Source organism: Monopterus albus, unplaced genomic scaffold, assembly GCF_001952655.1.
Source record: "Monopterus albus unplaced genomic scaffold, M_albus_1.0 scaffold121.1, whole genome shotgun sequence".
Lineage (NCBI taxonomy): Eukaryota > Metazoa > Chordata > Actinopteri > Synbranchiformes > Synbranchidae > Monopterus > Monopterus albus.
This window is the reverse complement of record NW_018128001.1, coordinates 924,252-930,055: the sequence shown is the minus strand read 5'-3', so window position 1 is coordinate 930,055 and position 5,804 is coordinate 924,252.

The following is a 5,804-nucleotide window of genomic DNA, read 5'->3' as shown; positions in this document are numbered from 1 at the left end:
CTAGCCAAAAGCCGCAGAGGGATGATGGACCAATTAGACTAGAGCTGCCAGCGTGGGTGGAGCTTGACAAGAGAGGTGTGTACTAAAAGGTTGTGGGTGTGCATGTGCATTTGTGTTTACATGTGAGAAATGGGAGCACATTCCACAGCCTTAACAGAAAAAGCTGAGGTCCATTAATCAGGCTCTGTGGCTGTGATGGGAGCCGCAGCAGGCTGCACTGGCTTTGCATTCACTTTTTGTCTCTCTCTCTCTCTCTCTCTTGTACACACACACATGCAGTTTCCTAAATAACGTCAAGCTACACAAGACAGCGAACAAATATCTAAAGACATTTAAACTGCAGGAGTATCAAATAAATGTTTAAAGTGAAGAGGCATGACATTAATATACGAGATGTTCATCCACAGCAACACATTTTCTTTCTAACAGCTATAAGCAGTGAACAAGTAAAAAACCTGCAGAAAGCAGGAGCACTTTGACTGTTGTGCAGTCAGACTTTAATCCATAAACTGAGGTTTTGGCACTAGCATGTTTGTCAGCCCATTCAGAACAAAACAAGTCACATCAAAGCTTCCAGGGGACACAAAACCTTGCTAATTCATTATTCAGTATAGTGTGTATCCATGTCCCTATACACATGCTAATGGCTGTAATCTAGAGCAGATTTGCTGAAGGACCGATGCTTAGCGTGCATACAGGTTCAACAATTTAATATCCCCATTTATAAAAGTATAAATACTATGGATGATTATGTAGCACATGATAAAAAAATGTTTGACTACAATATACATATAATAAAGTACTATAAACTATGAATATTATTTAACTCTGATTGCATACATGTCAAAACAGTGAAGAACAATAAAGGCAGAACAGTTAAAACCAAATAATGCAACAATATCAAGCTGGTAAATAAGACACGTCTATAAATGTGGTGCCAGATAAAAAGTCTGTGATCTGTTAGCTTTCAAATAGTGCTGCTTCTCATGCTGAATGGCTGCCTTGTGTTCTGCATTGTGTAACTTCAAAGGTCTCTTTGTTTGGCCTACATAAGCCACGCTGCACAGGCTACACAGCATCATTAGTGGTTTTCTAATTTATGAAGCGATTGATTTGACTTTTTCTAACAAGTTCTAGGATGAAAGAAGACTTTGAATGATCACAAGTTGTCCAGAGGTGGATCAGGAAGCCAGGCAATGTGCTGCGTGTTTGTCTCCTCTTCTTTGTTGCTAGTCCTTTTAAAACTGAAGATAGTGAGCAGTAACATCTTTCAAGTTTCAGTTGCTGGACTGTTTAGGTCAGTGTTTTAACATAGTTTGTTTAATTTCTGTTGTTTGACAATTCGAGGTCATGGAGAACACAAGGACACCACACACAAGACGTGCTTTCATTTCCAGTGCTCGTACTGGGAGCAGTTTGTGCTGTCTTGCTTAAGAACACTTGAACATGTGGACAGGAGGAGCAGGAGATTGAACCACCAGTCCTACAGGGACTGGATCATCCAGAAATGGCATCAGGACGACCTAGTTCCCTACAAACCTTAGGTTGTGAAGTGTCAGGATAATGCTCCCAAGCAGCACTTGTTCAAGTGAATGGAGCACTTTATGTTTGTTCTGTACCAGGTGGTTGGGCTGCATGGTTGGTGTTCAGGACTTGGAGACCAGGGTCCTGCCCCGAGTCCTTCAGGTGGTTGGGTGCAGACAACAAAAGGCTGAGGATAATCATGATGATCATGGTTTTGGATAGATATCAAACATGTCCGGCTGACCAAATCCTGATACTTCCTGAACCTTGGCCAGGTGCTGAGTGTTGCTATGTGTGGATGTTGTAATGTAGACTCTGACATTCTGGCAGAAAACAAACGGAATACATTGTAAGTGAACATTACCTCATTGTGATGATAAAAAAAAATCTTAATCCTGGCAACATTATGCTTCGCTCAAAACATCATTGCAAATTATTAGATAAATAGGAATTGCAAGAGACAGGGTCAGGGACTGACTTGGACTTGTCTTAAATCTCTGGTTTGGACTTGACTGTGAGACTTGACTTATCTGAGATATGACTGCAGAATCTAAAGACTTGTGATTTGAGACACAGCAAGAAAAGCAAAAACACTGACAGCTGTGACCAGGAACAGTACAAAGGAAATCAGATAGGGGTTGCAAAGCCGCACAGGTTAATTGGATATTTTACTATAAGCTAATGAAATGAAAGGACTTGACCTCAGATAAAGAAATATATTAGGATAACACAATGTTGAATGGAAAATGCCAGCACACTGTGTTATTCTAATGATCAAAAGACTTCCTTCTGTACTTGTAATTTTCTCACCCAGATTGGACAGCTGATGTGAACTCCCCCTCGAGGAACTGACATTTGTTTCCACAGACAGTCCGATGATGGTCATAACTACCTAATGAGTTGGGTGTTGACAACGTGTTATGACTCCCATGTGCTGTAGTGTTTGCAGTGGTTATTGTTGCTTGAAATTACATAACTAATAATTTTGTCATGTCCCTATACACTTTGTTGCTCAGTTTAAAGTCTTATTTGCTGCCTCCTGAGGTTTTGTCAGCACTAAAGGGGCTAAGTAAAAGTGGCTATCCTCTTTCTTTTCCTTCAGCAACTCAGCATCCTGCCCCCCAGTCCCAATGTACCCCCCACTCTCCTCACCAGTCTTGTTCCCATGCATTCCTAGTGGCCTCAGAAACCCAATATATCCCATTTGGTGTGTCCAAAGATCCACAGTGTGGCCTTTTCCTTCATGCAAGCTGCCTTCCTGTCCTTCAGCCAAATGGAATGTTAAGCCCCACTTGTGGCTAGCTTTGTCCTCTCTCATCCAAGGCAAACAAAAGGCAAAGTGGCTTTTCATTATATTAGGTATTCCAATATCCCCAAATCCTCCCTCTCAACCATTCTTCCTTTGCTTTCACAGTTCCTCCTTAGAGTCCTACCTGGTATACAAATGTGTTTTCAGTAATAAACCTCTTTATCAAGCTGTTACTGAAGACAAGAAATTTTCCAATGACAGTCTCTATTTTGTTTTCTAAATGGTGTCCAGACCTGAAAGGAGTCTGGTTTTATTCATAAATACAAAATCGATTTCAAAGTAGGTCACATGCTGTATCTTAGTCCTCTGGTTAAGTTTGTAAAAATGAACATATTGTTTATCCATAAATAAGAAACAAAATCAATAGCAATAATCTAAATAATGCAGTAGCCTCTGAGTTGTTGAGGACCAGGCCGATATTCGGTGTATATTTCCAACAAATAATTCACATTAGAAACAACACAAAAACACAATCCTACCTGCCTCAATGCAAAGACAAGCTGCCAGCAGCACTCTTGTTTGGAGAAGGTTTGTTCTGATGTATTGTGTAGTGTTAGTGCTTCTGCATTTTCAGTTTACACTGTCCCACTCACCCTATAGGTCTTCACTGATGTCTCTTACAGAGGAATGTGTTGTAATTTATAAAATTATGTTCTCCCCCACCAGTCCTTATGCAAACCAGGCTTTTGTTAATGAAAATAATGCACTGTTCTGTCACACCTAGACGGATAGTTAGAAAGTTTCCTCAGCCCTGGACTTTGTGATTTTCTATAGGTTGAATCACATTAGATTGCTAAAGCGTTTGTCTCTGATCAGAAACTGACACAGGCTACGCACATCTCTGCTGCCAAAGGTGAGACATTGCTATAAACTGATCAAAATGAAGTACAAATAGAAGATAGAATAAAGGGTTGCATACCACAGTTTGGATATAGAACCACCGTTTGCCACCAGACAGCCAGTATTTGATACTGGCCAACATCTTTGAATCCCTGTGCAGCTGCTGCTGTTTTTATTTTATTCAAAGCCTATTTAAACTATGTCGAGTTGCCGGAGTAATTAGAACATAATCGAGCCCTGAAAAAATAACAAGAGTCTGCATCACTGCTAGCACAGATTACTCATTTAAACACCTGCCAATAAATGTAAATCACACTCAGACACTTAATCACTGCACTGCAATTATTCAGCATTATTCAGTAGTTACAGCCAAATGTATTATTAACTGACTCACCTGTGAAAATACTGTGAAGCAAGACTTGCTGTGTATTCTGGATAACTTCAAGCTGCAATACATATTCAGATATTCACTCACACATGCAGGTCAGATGTTTTGTACCTGCTCAAGTTACATGAGATTGTATTTAGAGTCCTGTATACTTTTTGTTTGAGAGGGAAGCTTTAACTGCAGCCTGCTTTTGTCCAGATTAGCCTGTTGACACAGAAAGCTGTGAGACTTTTGACACCTCATCAGCCTCGTTCACGTTTCATTCTTTCTTATCACAAAAAGACACAAAATGTCTAAAATGAGAACCCTGTTGATTTTTCTTCACCACATTGTTTTGTGTAACTTTAAAGGTCTGTCACGATTCTATTAAATGTTTTCCTTTAGGTTTGTACTTGAACACAGTCCCTGTTTCACCTTATCCTAAAGTAGCTTCTTAGCCTAAAGTCTCTCTGTTTGCAGTATGTCCTATTGGTATAGTGTACTTTTTGGGTAGTCAGTGTACAAGAAATCAGTGTGCATGATGCAAATGCATGCACCAACAGCAACACTGGAAACTCCAGAGGAAACTCTAGTGAATGAGAAGATCCCTGAGAAGGTCTGGTGAAGTGCTCCTATAAGGCCCCAAACTGATTACTGCACCGTCGTGTCAGTGCGAAGGCATCTCCCTCTGATGGTGTATTTGAGTGCATCATCTAAAAGACATCAGCACAAGCACCACTGAGAGTAGTTAGCTCTCATTGATGCATTTGTTTTATGTATTCTACAACATGCATGATATCACTGTAGCCATGAATGACATGTTTATGTTGGTGTAATCAATTTTCCACAACACAACCTGGGCAAAAAAAAAATCAATATACAGATTGTGATCAGTGTCCAGCTGCCTCCTGTAAGTTGTTGATGCAGAAATATAAGAGACTGCTTGCACTTTATTATAGTAACAACTTTGTAACCATGACTCGTGGGATAATAATGGCTTGCATTTATCAAGATCGGAAGTGCTGATGTAAGATCATTAAGAAAGCGCCCCTGGCCATCTCGTTTCATAATGACCTGCACATAGAGGCTGCTCTCAGAGCTGTACTCCTAATGCACTCATGAAATAAACAAAAGCCTCAGTGTGGCCGCACTGTGTTGATACCCAGGCTCAGTGATATTTTTTGCATCTTAGGTTGGTGGTGCTGTGTCTGCTTAGCATGGCTAGTATGGGGGTGAGGCCACTAATGCTGCAGTACACCCCGTACTTGCCTTAACCATCACCGAGTGTAGCCTCTGGGGTTGATGCTGATCGCCCTGCTTTGTCTATCTACTGTATTTGCTCTCTGTTGGCCTCTGTTTAGAGGAGGGAGGGGCTGCTCCCCCCACACATGCAGTCAGCTGTGTGTTTACACACGGTGCCTGTAATGAAAATGATAAATCATTTTGTGAGCATGATTTAGATTCCTGTGTGATCTCAGTTTCACGTGTCAATGATTCTGCCATGTTTGCATTAGCAGTGAGCATCAAACCAAGTGCTCCCTTCTCCTCACTAAGCTGCGTTAACCGATAACCACAAAGTGATTTATTTCTGCCTTACTGCTATTCAGTGCTATTCAGTGCGAGGTGTACAGGGCAGGCAGCGCAGCATTTGAAACGTAGTTGCAGGACACAGAACATCTCTGACAGTGTCACACATGTTGGATTTGTTTTTGAATCAGTCTTCTCTTCCTCGCTACAGCTCGTCACATGATGTAACTCATTCCT